The sequence below is a fragment of the Equus caballus genome, chromosome 9 (genome assembly GCF_041296265.1).
Source record: "Equus caballus isolate H_3958 breed thoroughbred chromosome 9, TB-T2T, whole genome shotgun sequence".
Lineage (NCBI taxonomy): Eukaryota > Metazoa > Chordata > Mammalia > Perissodactyla > Equidae > Equus > Equus caballus.
The window spans coordinates 95,375,291-95,390,030 of NC_091692.1; the positions used below are offsets into that span (position 1 = coordinate 95,375,291).

General features: G+C 45.5%; 1 protein-coding gene across 43 annotated transcripts in view; it reads right to left on the bottom strand.

The window, feature by feature from the left end:
* PTK2 (protein tyrosine kinase 2) overlaps positions 1–13,923 on the bottom strand; it is a 279,891-nt gene extending 265,968 nt beyond the window's left edge. For 18 of the 43 annotated variants that reach the window (XM_070221896.1, XM_070221890.1, XM_023649015.2 and 15 more), the window contains exon 1: positions 13,737–13,890. The gene's annotated coding sequence lies outside the window, so the exon portion shown is untranslated. Of the gene's footprint in view, positions 1–13,736 lie in introns of all 43 variants that reach the window. The other 25 variants (XM_070221884.1, XM_070221919.1, XM_070221915.1 and 22 more) reach the window with 10 other exon arrangements.
* Between the last annotated feature and the right edge of the window lie 817 nt (positions 13,924–14,740).

A 14,740-nucleotide genomic window follows, 5' to 3' on the forward strand; every position in this document is an offset into this window, starting at 1 on the left:
AATCACAGTGTTGAGTGGAAAACAGCACATGACATAAAAACACAAATAGTGTGATTCCCTTAATATAAAGTTCAAACAGACAAAACCAACACAAAGATAAGAAATGATAAACACAATATTCACTCAGTGATCGCTGTTTTAAATGTTGGGGATACAGTAATGAACAGACAGACATTTTGCCCTCAGTTTACAACACAGCCCAGTGTAAAAGAAAATAAAAAAAGAGCCGGCCCTGGTGGCCTGGTGGTTAAAGTTCAGCATGCTCCACTTCTACTTCCGTTTCCAGGCGTGAAACCACACCGCTCGTCTGTCAGTAGCCATGCTGTGGCAGCAGCTCACGTAGAAGAACTAGAAGGACCTACAACTAGAATATGCAACTATGTACTGGGGCTTTGGGGAGGAAGAAAAAAGAAAGAGACAGACAGACAGAGGGAGAGAGAGAGCAAGACTGGCAACAGACGCTGGCTTAGGGCAAATCTTTCCCAGCAAAAAAGAAAGAAAAAGAAGTAAAATACAATCTCATTTGGCAAAAAGGGCTTGAAGAAGAAGGAGGTAGCAAAGGGGGCTAGGGGAGGATGGCTACAGAAGGCTTCATGACAGAGGCAGGGAGGGGAGTGATGGGGGCACACGTGGGCCTTAGAGGGAACAGGATGCTCCACTGTTTGAGCTGAGCCGTAGGTGCACAGGTTTGCTTTATTCTTCTCTGCTACACTTGAGTGGCAACCTGCGACCCTGGCCATGTGGCCCCATCGCAGGTCATGTGGCCCCATTGCTTGTTTTTGTACAACCCATTAGCTAAGAATGGATTTTACGTTGCATACAGTTAAAGAAACAATTAAAAGAATAATAACATGGGACCACCCTGTGGCCCAGTGGTTAAGTTCGTGCACTCCGCCTCGGGGGCCCTCGGTTTCACCAGTCCAGATCCTGGGCGCGGACCTAACATCGCTCATCTAGGCCATGATGAAGAAGCGTCCCACATAGCAGAAGTAGAAAGACCTACCACCAGAATATACAACTATGTACTGGGGGTCTTTGGGGAGAAGAAGGAGGAAAAAAAAGGAGTGGCTACAGATGTTAGCTCAGAGCCAATCAAAAAAAAAAAAAGAATACAACATTTATTTGCACTTGAAATTACATGAAATTCACATTTCAGGTTCCAGAAATAAAGCTTTATTGGAACACAGACAACTCATTCCTTTACATATGGTCCATGGCTGCTTTCGTGCTACAACGGCAGGGCTGAGTACTTGTGACAGAGGCCATGTGTGGACCGCAGAGCCTAAAACATTTACTGCCTGGGCCTTCACAGAGAAAGTTTGCCAGCCCTTGAGCTAGAGCCTCACGGGGGACTTGGGTGACCTTCCTCCAGGTGCTCAGAGCACTCTTCATCCATACCTTACACACATCTCGTACATTTTCCTTTTTATCTCTTCAGCGCTTAATAAAATCGTCTTTTGAAAAAGACTAATATTAAGCATATTTCTCTGATGAACCTTGATGTATTAAAGCTCCATGTTTCTCCATCTTAATGACTCAAAAAAGTAGACAGGTATTGCTATCAGGAGCATTAAACCAATACAGCAAAGTAAAGCAAGCTACCGTTGATTTTGACTCAAGTACAAGAAAAAGAGACAGACAGAAAGAGACAGACAGACAGACGGAAGGGAGGAAGGGAAAGAAAGAACCTTTCTGCTATGGGTTCCAAGTCTGTGGGGAGACTCCATGGCTTTGCTTAACTACTGGATGCCTTGCGGCATCAAGAACTCACCACATGGCCTTGGAAAAGCCACAGAGCTACAGATCCCTTCCCCACCTTCCTAAAGAAATGTGCCATGAATTCTTATACCACTTTTTAGCAGGGGCCACAATATCTGTCCCATGTTAACATATATGTCCCCAAAGCAAGAGCATTCACATCTGCTAGATATAATCCAGCATCCCTGAATAGAGTTAACAATATTAATTAATGATAATTTCTTGAAGGTAGTGATAAATACATAGGGGGTTCCTTAAAACACTGTTTTTGCATATGTCTGAAAACTCCCACAAAGTTTTAAAACAAAGTTGAAGATTCATATTTTAACTTCAATGATTACATATAATATCCATGTAATAGAAAATGTGACACAAAATTCCCATTTATGCATCTTTCAAAATGCTTAGTACAAAATAGTTTCCCATCATCCTTACTACTGGCAACTAAAAAAAAAAAAAAAGATGATTTTAAAAAATCTACATGAAGACACAGCACTGCACTTTCTGATCCTAAGAGAAAGGAAGAGGCGGGCATCAACGAACTGAGAAAGTGAAAGGACACTCATCCAGAGGGAAATAAGTTCTATTTCCCTAAAGTCCTCTGAGTCTTTGGCAGCCCCCAATACAAACACCTACTTCTCTCATTTTAATGTGTAAGAAAGGCTTAATAACTTCTATACTTGTCCACGTGCCAGACAGACTTTCCAAAGTAGTATGGTGAAGTACTCCCACACGAGAAGGCTGGTCATCATGGTCCCAGCCCTTTACTTTATGGACGGATGGGAGGGAGGGAGGGAGCCAGCAAGCATGTGCCTTGATTCTCTCCATGTGTAAAGCAGTAAATGAAGGAAATATCCCATTCCCTTTGAGCTACGATTTTACAAACTGAGCAAAGATGCAAGGAAGATCGAGAACTGTGAAAACTGGCAAACTTTTAATGTAAATGTTTACTTGTAATAATTACTATCTTTTGTGAAACACTTCCTAAGGCCAGGCACTAGTGAACATCAGAACTTCACACATCATGTATGATTTAATTCTCTCATCAGCCTACGGTTCCATTATTTGGCCGATTTAACTGGCAAGGAAACAGAGATTCGAGAAGTTAACAAACTAGCCCAAGATCACAAAGTCAGATTCTGACCCCAAGGCCATACCCTTAAGCACTGTACTCCCCAAGTTATTCAACTTCCACACTAAGGCAATGCCATCTTACGACCCATACTGTGAAAGCCAATGCCTTGCTACTCAGAGTGGGGTCCATGGACTGGCATCACCTGTGAGCCAGCTAAAAATGCAAGATTTGATGCCCACACTAGACAGGCTGAATCAGAACCTAAAATTTAACAAGATCCAGGGTGACGTATGTACACATTAAAGTGTGAGAAGCCCTGTACAGACACGCACACACTACATTTTGAGGTAGTTTATCCAGTTCAAATACATACTCTGGTAGAGTTAAACTGAGCTTTCATCTCTTCTGTTTGCTCTCTGATCCCACAACGAAGCTAGACGAGTGCTGGCATGCTACTCCCCAGGCGGCCATGAAGAGGGTTGAAATGACCAACCCATGTCTGGCCCTGACCCTTCCCCTACATCAACCCTCAGTCCCTTGTCATCCTCACCTCTCTGACAGAGCCTAAGCGGCCACGGCCCCCTTACTGACGCAGCTGAACCTCCTCCCTGGACTAAGAGACAACAGGCAGTGGCTGCAGTCACCATGCCCTGAGTCCTTGAAACGTGCCCAGGAACTGCCAGGCCATCTATGGCATGGCAAGTTGGCAGAAGGGGCAGGTGGGGCTGCTTCGGCATGTCCTACGATCCTGACTGTGAACCTATCCTCCAAAGACTGGCAGGCTGTGAGCTACCAAGAGAGGTTCTCACACATCCCTAATAATAACACTCTTACAAATTAACAGGAAACACTGAGTCAATGGACAGAATATCCTGAATTTTAGGTTTTCCTTTCATGATATTTTCTTAAATCTGTGGTTTCTGGCACCTCTCTTGGTACTCGAATCTAATTTAAGGTGCAGTAAACCCATCTCTGCACATTCCCACCAACATGGAGCTTGCAGGTGCTCTTCCACCTAGAGCCGCTCCCCTCCCTTCCCCATCCTCCACTCTGCAGCAGCCTAATTCCCACTGATCCCGCCCAGGGGTGGGGCAGCCCTCCTGCAAGCCCCTGCAGCGCCCAGCCGCTTCCCAAAGCACTCCTCACAGGGCACTGCAACCGCCTGTCTGTCAGACCGTGACCCCCTAAGGGCACGAATTCAAATCAGCACATAATGTTTTCACTAAATCTCAGTTAAACCGGCAGATATTTGTAAGTTAAATCTCAGTACTTAGTGGTTTTCTACTCAGTGCACCACAGCTTCCCATTCCCCACCCACGCCAGTCTGAGAACCCACACTGTCCCCCATGAAAGGCTTCACAATAAGCCTATTACAGGGCCTCAAGCATCTGTGGAGCTGTGGGCAGATTCCAGGAAAAGTCAAACTTTAAGCAGCAATGATACCTGTATTAGTGGTTCTCCAATGCTGACCCATGTCCCACTGCAAGTCCCCAGTGAGGGTCTCAGAGTCTGGCCAGTGCTGTCCAATAGAACTTTCTGTGATGATGAAAAATGTTCTATGTCTGCACTGTCCAATGTGATAGCCACTCGCCACAGGTGAGCACTGAGCACCTGAAATGGGACTAGTGCGAGTGCGGAACAGAACTTTCAACTTCATTTAATTTTAATTTAAACAGCCACATGTGGCCTGGGGCTACTATAGGAGACAGCAGGTCCAAGTCTAGACTCTAGACACTGGAGTGAAATCAAAAAGAATTTTCCTTGGTTCCTTAACTGCAGGCTATGTTATTTGGTCCAACCCTCCCCCTGAAAAAGACTAAGAAAGATGGGTAGAATACTTTAAAAATCTTAAAACAACCAGAAACTGACAATAAGGAAATACCAGGCCAAAATTAAAGTGAAATCAGGAATCCAAAGAGAGAAATAAGCAGAGAAACAACCTTTTCCCTGAAGTCATCTGCCAAGTCTGAAATTTCCAACTTCCCTTTTCACAACCGGGCAGGGAAGAGGGACAGGAATCAAAGCTGAGTCCCAGTGTCAACCCTACCTAAATACGGAGCCCAGAGGCTACACAGCTCGGGACGAGGATACACCAGAAGCGAACCACCTCACTGGCAGAATTACAGCTGAGTGGTCCAAAAAACCTCAAGCCTTGAACTTGGTTTAAGGGAACCCCAGACTGGCTGAAGCGAAAGCACTCTCTGGAGGGAGCTACCTACCTTCATTCCAGGCCTCTGCAAGGCATTTGGATCCATACCCCAAACCATAAACAAAAACGATCTCAAAATGAATCAGAGACCTAAATGTAAAACCTAAAACTATAAAACTTCTGGAAGGGGAAAAAAAAAACGGGAGAAAACCTTTGTGACCTAGGATCAGCAAAGACTTCTTAAATATGACAGCAAGGAAGCACAATCCATATAACAACAAGTTGATAAATGGGACATCAAAATTTGTCACTTCCGTTCTTCAAGACACTGTTAAGACAATCAAAAAACAAGCCAGAGCACGGGAGAAAGCACAACATGTATCTGATAAAGGACTTGTGTCCAGGATATATAAAGAACTCACCAATAAGAAAAAAAAATTTTAAATAGGCAAAAGATATGAATACCAAAGAAGATACATGGATGGCAAACAAGCATATAAAAAGATACTTAACATTATTAGGCATTTGGGAAAAGAAATTTAAAAGCACAATGAAATACCATTACACATCTATTAGAATGGGTAAAATTTAAACCATACTAAGTGTTGCCCCAAGGATACAGAGCAACTGGAACTCGCAGACACTGCTGGTGGGAATGTAAAATGGTAGAGCCGCTCTACAACACAGTTTGGCACTTTCTTAAAAAGCTAAACATACGCCTACCATATGTCCCAGCCATTACAGTCCTCGACCCAGCCATTGCCAGAAGAAACGAAAGCCTACATCCTCACAAAAACTCGTACAAAAATATTCATAGACTTTATTTGTAATAACCCAAAACTAGAAACAATTCTCCACACATTGATCAATACATTCAATGTCATCCTAAACAACATCTGTAGGAATTATTTTGGAAGTTGACAAGTGATTCTAAAACGTGTGTGGATCTGCAAAGGGTCAAGGATAGCCAAGGTACGCTTGCAGGAGAACCAAGTGGAAAGAGTTCCACAGTGAGATAAGACTTACTAAAAGCTACAATAATTTAAGCAGATTAATACCAGTGGAAGTGAACAGAGGGCAAAAACAGACACACACACTCCTGGACCTTTCATTTCCAACAGAGGCGGCACTGCAGAGCACGGGGAAAAGATGTTCTTTTCAACAAATGGTGTTGAGACAACTAGGCGTCCACATGTTAATGAAATTGGATCCCTTCTTCACACTATACACCAAAACCAATTCCAAGAGAATTATAAAGTTAAAGGTGAAAGGCAAAACTATCAAACATTTAGAAAATAACAGAGGAATTGAATTTGTTCATGACCTCAGGGTAGAGCGACACAAACAGCACCAACTACAAAGGAAAAGACTGATAAGCTGTACTACATTAAACTTAAGAACTTCTGTTCATCAAAAAAATCACGAGTCAATGAAACCGCATATGAGAAACTGGTGAGAGACAGTAGTAAAGCACATAACCAACAAAGTACTTGTGTTCTGAATATACAAAGAAGTCCACCAATCAATTTTTAAAAACCAGATAGAACAATATGTGCACTTGGTAAAACAGTGAATCCAACTGGCCAATAAACGTATAAAAATAAGTGAAATCTCATTATAACCAGGAAAAGGCTATTTAAAACCACAAGGTGGTAATACTATGGAAACCACCAGAAGGAGCGGGGAGGGGAGACCAATACAAGACCAGAGTGAAGAGTGGTCAACGGCTGGAGCCTAATGGTGTAGTGAGGAGTGACCGGAGAAGCACTCAGCGACATTTCCTGAGAAGCCACTCTGGGCAGGCGCTCTGAAGCACGTTCAATGGGGGCCTCAGTCTGTAACTGACTGTAAACTCTAACTTTAATCTCACTTGACCAGTTTTAAGGAGAAAGAAATTGTTCCAGAGATTGCTCTCCCATCCGCCCATCTCTATTACTTTCACCTTGAGAGAGCTGCACAGTTGACCAGGGTGGGCATTCACGTGGACACATCCTTCTCGCTGTTTTTGAGACGTTACACTTAATTCCGTCTGTCTATAACCTAATTCTTCCGCTCTACCTTGGTAACAACTTTCACATATTTGAAGACCCCTTGCACGAAGCCCTCACAACAAAGCCATTTACTTTAGTCTTTGGAAGTGACTCCCTTCAGGACCTCGGCAGGAGCAAAGACTCTTCTTCAATCATTAAATTACTGACTGCCCATCTCCTATAGTAGCATGAGGAAGGTGTGGGGGGCCTAAGATACGTAAGGAATAATAAAGAATCCTTGTCCCCGAGCTTAATATATTCTATTTGCCAAGAGGTGCGTCTAATTCTGCGTAAGACATAATAGGTATAAGGTTCACCACTAATCCCATCTTTGTACTCTAACTTTTATTTAGCCTTTTTCTTAGGAAAAAAGGAAAGGACAAAAGGCACAACAAAATGTACTAAATTTACATAGGAATTTAGTAGTAGGCATAGAATCAATGCACGCAACACTGCTTCATTAGCCACCTCAAGACTTGGCAATCACCCTGACTCTCATATAAGCTAGCCAATTTTTCAGCACCAAAATAAAACCACCAGGGAATGCGTGCCTTAAGCACTCACATGTACACACTCTTCTGTTATTTATCAAAAGCCACAAGTCCAGGAGCCATATAAACTGCTATTTCAACATAACATTGCTCATTTAAAATCCAAACCAGGATTCAACAGAATTAAGTGGTCTCAACTCAAAAGTAGTTAGTCGTGAGGTCTTCCCAAGACTCTAAAAATCCTGAAAAACATATTTAAGAGTCCTGAAATGAGGGCAATCTCATTAGCAAATCTAAGTAGTCAAGAAGAGACCATACACATACTTCTGCCCTTTAGGATTGATTTCTGCCTGCTACGACTTACATTTCCTTTAAAACACTCTAAAGCAGTGGCTCACAAACATTAGCAGGCATCAAAAGCTCCTGGACAGCATGTTAACACAGACTGCTGGCCCCACCCCCAGAGTCTGATTCAGTAGGTCGGAGGTGGGGTGAGCATTCACCTTCGTAACCAGTTCTGGGTGATTCTGCCCTGCTGTCCTGCGACTATTCTGAGACCCACAGCACACAACTGGAGCTTACTGGACTCTGGGTGTGGGTGTGGGTGTGGGGGGGTGTGTATGTGTTTCCCCTTAAAAGGGGAGCTTGCTGAGGAAGAGCAAACTGTCCTTTTTTACCCAAACGTTGCCTTTTCTTATAGAGTGAAGGTAAAAACCTGCCACTCTCAAAATGCTTTATCTGAATGGCAGCATAGCACGTCAAAGGAAAGGTGGCATACTGTATAAGTGGCACTGCAGTATTAGGAAGATGTGTTTTTAAAAACGGTTTCAGAGCATAATCTAAAACTTTTGTAAAGCACCCAATGAATCCAGCTGATTAGTAAAAGATACAGTAGAGCTCCTGGACCAGGAATCAGGATCTTTTATAAATCCCACTCATTCTCTGTCACCTGAGCAATTTTCTGTCTTCAGAACTTAGGATAAGTCCTGATGAACACAAGATTGAGATCTAGAAAAAAGAACACTTCAATACTGTAAAGGGCAGGGCAGAATCTTTTTTCTGGCCCAAGTCTGACAATACCAGTAATCTAAAATAAAGCAAACAAAAGTAAAAACAAAGATAATCCAAGTTCTTCCCTGGTCTCAAGTCCTCTGCGATCTTGAAGTAAGGTTCTTTCATAAGGCAAAGAAAACAGCAGACAGCTGACTGATGCTCCAATAGTTAACATGCCTGGTTCCTCCACTCAATAAATATTTATTGTGGCAGACGCCGGGGGCGCAATAGCGTGTAAAACAGTTTCTGCCCTCATGGTGCTTAAATTCTCACGAGAAGACACACAACCTACTAAAAATCTATCGCGTATAAAACCATTCGAGCTCTTTCTTCAGTCCAGCAAAGCCAAAGGTATAGTGCTTCGGTCACAAGCAGACACGACAGGCACCTAAGTTGACAGCAGAATCCAAACTGCCAGACGGCAGGACTTCTAAGATCAACTGTGGAGGCAGAAGGGAGATCCTAGACACAGCCCACAGACACGGCTGTGTAGGTTCTTCTAAGCCTTGGTTTTGGTCCACTGGCCCCAAATAAAGAAGAGAATATGTCAACTCTTAAAAGCAGGACGGAAAATTCTAAATTGCTGACAATGAGCACATTCATTTCAGAGACATTTATAGAAGAGCAATGTGTTAGAGATTATAAATACTAGGATTACAAGGGGCTTACACCTGTGTCAGAAATGTGTAATTTGTTTTTCCCTTACGATACTCCTTGCTTCCTACAAAAACATATTCATAAGCAACATCAACCCCAGAAAAAAGTCACCAATGAAAAAACTCCACAAATGTAGAGGTTACTAAAGAACATCCTTGACAAACAAACAGCATCGATCACTGTGCCACACATTATACATTTTTACTTAACTAATTCTAAATTAATTTAAAATAAACAATTTTGGTATATTCATTAAAATGTTTACCTACACTATGTTGGCCAGATCGGAACTTCATGATCTGAAAGTGTCAGATTCAAACAGAAAACAGGATTATTTAAATTTTCCCAGACACTGTAATTTACATGTACATGATCTTTACTCCCACTCCAGAAGACCGGGTTAAGACTTTAAAGATTGCTGTTTCTCCAGCCACAGAGGCAGCACGCTGTTAGGAGCTCACAATCCTAACAGAGTCCCTCAGGCCTGGCCAACCAGCAGCCACCACTTGTGGGCGGAGAGACCCAGGGAAAGCTACTCTAACTGCAAACTCCCAGTGTTTCATCTGTAAAATGAGGATATAAATAGGACTACAACTCAACAGTTCTCGTGAAGAATAAAGGAGAGAAAGCATTGGAGCACTCGGCTCAGGCCTGGCTAACACATGGTGTTTAGCAAATTAACTTACAGAACACAGCCTCTCCCAGATGTAATTCATCTGTAAAAAGATTATAATACCTACCAACATGTGGCACCCACCCAGGTACCCAGTAATGTCACTCTTCTTCCCCTATCATTGGATAATATTCAAACGTATAACTTTACCCACTTTTCTTATTCTGAAAAATGAGTCTTCGGTAAATGGTAATGTACGTCAATAAGATATGGATGGGATTATTTTAATTAAATACAAAGTTTGTAAGGAAACACCTTCATGTTTTTAAAAATAGGAAAACTGTGGTGATGCCACTAATGTTTTTCTCTGAGGATTCCAACTGCTGAAGAGCAGGAATAGTGCCACTCAGACAAAAACATCTATTTCCTACTTTTGTCTATAAACCGTTTTGTTTAGGAAAATCAGACTATAATTAATTGCATTTGCTAAGAAATTCATTTAACCCAAAAGTTGAACTATATATGCTTATCTGGATTTTACTTCCATCATAGAGCCCAGCAAAAAAAAATACAATTGTTACAGATAGGAACAGAGGGGTTCCTCTGCTGCTTTAGAATCAGAAACACATTTATGCAGCTCTAAATGGGACGATCTGGCACACTTCCTAGAAATTAATGCCAGAATTTGGTAGATATAAATTTCATTTCTCTTGTACTAGGTTGCCTTTTGGTAGTCACAAAACGGGGGTAAAAAAAAACGCTGCTAAATGTTGGTATAGAGAAAAAGCAATAAAGGGCTCAAATAATTGACTACTACACACTGTTTAGAGAAGTAAAAAAATAATTTCTCAATCTATCGTGGTGAGAGAGGGAAACAAAGGTGCGCCTAAATCTGAGTTGGGACTGCTCTCCACCCTTCTCCATTCCAAGGACGCTTCCAAGGACGCATAAGCAGCTTAATATTTGAATGCTGCTCTGCATTCATAACCTTCCTGGAGTTCACTACTATTCACTCAAATAAGGTCACTTACTTTGCCCCAATGTTTTTAATTTGCATTTTAAATAATTTATACAGGCATCAGTAAAAAAATTCTCAAAGATCCCCCACAGCAATTTTTTGCTAATTATTTAAGGTCTTTCAGTAAGGGGAAACAGTGATGAAAATATGTTCTTAAACTAGAGCTTTAAGGCAAAATAAAGTTCTACAAAAACTAAACTTTTCTGATTTAGAAGCAAAAAAAAATGCATTTCACAAGTATGATAAAAATAACAGAACTTTTAATGCCATTGAAATTTAAAACAAGATTTATTCTACGTGAAAACTTGTCTAAATTGAAAATGTTTAATTTCAAAAGTTAAAGACTCACATACTGTATTAACACTTCACATCACATCTTTTGTTACCCTTAAGACAATTTTTAATTGTTTTCTCAAAATTAAGACACCTTAAAAGACAGGAAAAAACGTTTCCATAAAATCTTGAGAGACGTGAACTAGGGTTCTACTTCTCTGACTCAAAATAACATCCAAAGACAGGACGGCAATTTTCAAAATTATTTTTTACTACATTATAGTATATATATCTATACAACATAATTTCTTCTGTGGGAGCTAATCAACATTTTTTTAAATAAGGGCCAGCTTTAACAACACTATTTTGTTATTTAGATAATTTCTTCAACTTCTTAGCAAGAAAAGTTATCTGACCAGCTGAAGAAGCCAGTTTTGAGAATTGGGACATGAAGTTCTGTAATTCCCACAATGGCATGGAGTGTTACAGAAACAGTTTTAGTGAGAAACGTCTTAATGATCCTCACTGCCACTCCTAACTTCTGCTTTCCGCAGACACTTCATCACTGCTGCATTCATGGAAATTCACTCCTAATCTAACACTTATTATTCACTTTCACTGGACTGCCGGCCTCAAAAGAGGCAAAAGCCACATCTCCTCTAGGAGTCTGCCCCAGTATTCTTTGTCCAAAACCAAAACACTAAGCTTTGGATTCACTTTCTTTGTTTATCCCAGGACATGCTTCGTGACCCATCACCTCTGAGTGACGTACAGGTCCTTCCATCCAGTGCCTATATTTAAGTCTTACAGGATTGTGGGCTCCTTTAAAAAGGAACATGTGTTTTAAATAATCTTTTCTGGTGTTCCTTATTAAATTGGGTTATTTGATAAGGACCTGAAAGAAATTCTTTCCGGGAGGATTTATAATATTTGATCTTGCCATTTCTGCAACATTTAGGTCACGGAAGTGTTCAAGAGACTAACAGTAGGCTCAGCTAGTTCTTCCCCTTCAGGGAGAGCCACAAACATAAAACACACTCATAAAGATGCCGAAACACAAACTTCCTTTAAAAGTTTCATATGTTTAAATACTGCAGGGTTTTAAAACTTAACTCTGTAGTACAACTGCATCAAAATATTATCTGCGTTGTACCTCAACAAAAATAAGTTGAATGCAAATATATTACGTATCTTTAATCACTGCATCCACATACCGCCCTCCCCCTTTTCAGAGGTTTTCAAAGATGGGACAACTGACCAGGGTGCTCAGCTGTGTCCTTTCGAAAAGGAGACTATTTTCACTACTCGTTTTACCAATATAATATTAAGGGTGAGGCTTTGGTACCTCATTTCAAGTAGTAACGGCCTATTTTTCTAACCATAAAAACATTTACATTCTAAGTAAAAATCGCAATGACGGTCGTTTTAAATGCAGATCCCCAAACTTTTACATCGCCTTCAGCTTGACCGTATCTCAACTAGTTCCCATAATTACTACAATATTACTATTATCTTAGTCTCACAGCCCAAACCCCAGCTGCAGGCTAACTCTACAAGAATGAGACACTATTGAAATAGCTTTAAAAAAAAAAAACCTTTACCCTTATTGCATTAAGCTACAAAATCCTGCAATTAAATAAAACCAAGTAACGACACACACCCCTACACACACACACACACACACACCCCTACACACACACACACACCCCTTCCTTCTCCGCCTCCCCCTCCTGCTGAGAAAGAATGGGGTGCTAGGACAGGAACCGAGAGAGAAAGCAAGGAGTTCTCCCACCCAACACGGCGGGCGGGTGGGCGGGCGCAGCGGAGTTGGGGGCTGGGGCGAGAAGAGGAATAAACTTGGGAAGCACAATGAATCAAACCAGGGCTCCAGGGCTATCGCCGACAAAACCACAGGCGACAGAAAACTTGGATCGCCGGCAGCGGGGGATGGAGCCGACCCCCGCCGGCGCAGACGCGGGTTCGAGGCGCACCCGCCCGCGGGCCCTCGGCGCCCACCCTTCCCTGCCCGCGGCCCCGAGTCCTCACCCCGTGTCCGGCCGATCCCCTCCGGCGTCCCCGCGGATTTCCCTCTTCCTCTCGCTCCCCTTTTGTTTTGGAGGCACTCGACCCGCCCCGGCCTCCCCAAGCCGCCCGGCCTCCCCGCGCGCTCCGACCTCGAGCCCCTCGGACTCTCCGAGCCCCCTCGAACCCCTCGGCCTCTCCATCTTCCCCGAGCCCCCAGCCTCGGAGCCCCCCGGTCTCGCGCGTCCCCCAGGTCCCCCCGCTTCCCCGAGCCCAGCCGCCCCGAGCCCCCCGACTCCCCACAGCCCCCAGCCTCCCCAGACCCCCGAGCCGCCCGGCCTCCCCACGCCCCCCGGCCTCCGCGAGCCCCCGGCCTCCCCGCGCCCCGCTCCGGCTTCCCCACATCCGCAGGCTCCCGGAGCCGCGGCCGGCGCGGGAGGGGCCGGTCTCCGCCGCATCCGCCGCCGGGACTGGCTGCTCCGGCCCCGCTCGGCCCTCCGCCCTGGCCGCGGCCCTGCCAACCACCATCTCCGGCAGTCGGCCGGCCCGCCCGCGCCCCGGCCCCGGCCCCGGCCCCGGCCCCGGCCCCGCACTCACCCGGACCGCGCCGGCCGCGGGGAGGCGAATGCAGACGACGACCGGGCGGCGCCGCGGGCGCACGGGCCGCGCTCCCTCCCACGCCTCACGCCGCGGGCGCACAGCGGTCCCGGCCCGGCGGCGGCGGCGGCGGCGGGCTCGCGCCCTCGGGGCCGTGCTGCGTCGGCGCGGGCCGCGCGTGCGCGACGGCCGCCTGAGGCGCGCGCCCCGCCTCCGCTGCGCGCTCCCGGCCGCGTCCCCGTGCCGAGCTTCCGCCTCCCGGGAGCACCGAGCATGCGCGCCGCGGCCCGCGCAGGCCCAGCACGCCGTCGGGCTCCGCTCCCGAGATCGCTCCGGGGCCACCGCGCCGGGGTTTCGGGGCGGCCGGGGGCTGCGCGCGGGCGTGGCTGCCGCGGCCCCGGGGAAGCCCTGACCCGGGCGGGAGGGGACGCCGCACGGAGCCGACGCCCTGGGGGCCCTCCCGGCGGCACTCTGGGCCGGCGGGGTTGCGCGGACGTCGGGGAAGCCTTCCTTTCCCGGGCCCCCTGCCCCGGGCGCGGCCCCTCTGCGGGAGGACCTCCCTGTCCGCCTCCCTGCAGCCCGGCCCCCGAGTCGGAACCACAGCTGACCGGCCGCCGCTGTGGGCCCAGCCCGGCCCTTATCCTCTCCCGGCTTCACGCCCACCCTGATCAGTTAGGTGCCCTTTGCAGAGAGGGAAACTGAGGCTTGGCTATTTGTTCAGTGGCATCCTAGCTAACGCTGAGCCGTACCAAGGTTTGCTCTCGGAAGATGGTCTAAAAGTGGCTTTAGAAGTCGACTAGGGCTAGACAGATTATCCACGTGAGCGCCAGTGGGGCACTGATCTGGGGCCGTTACCCCCCAAGTCACTGATCCCCTAGGTCTTGAGGCTTGAGAAAGGGGAGGCGGACCCCTGGGGACCTAGGAATCACCAAGCAGAGGGCGGCTGAGATGAGAGCCAGTTTAGGGGAAGAGATGACTGGTGATGACTGCAGCATGAGGGGTAA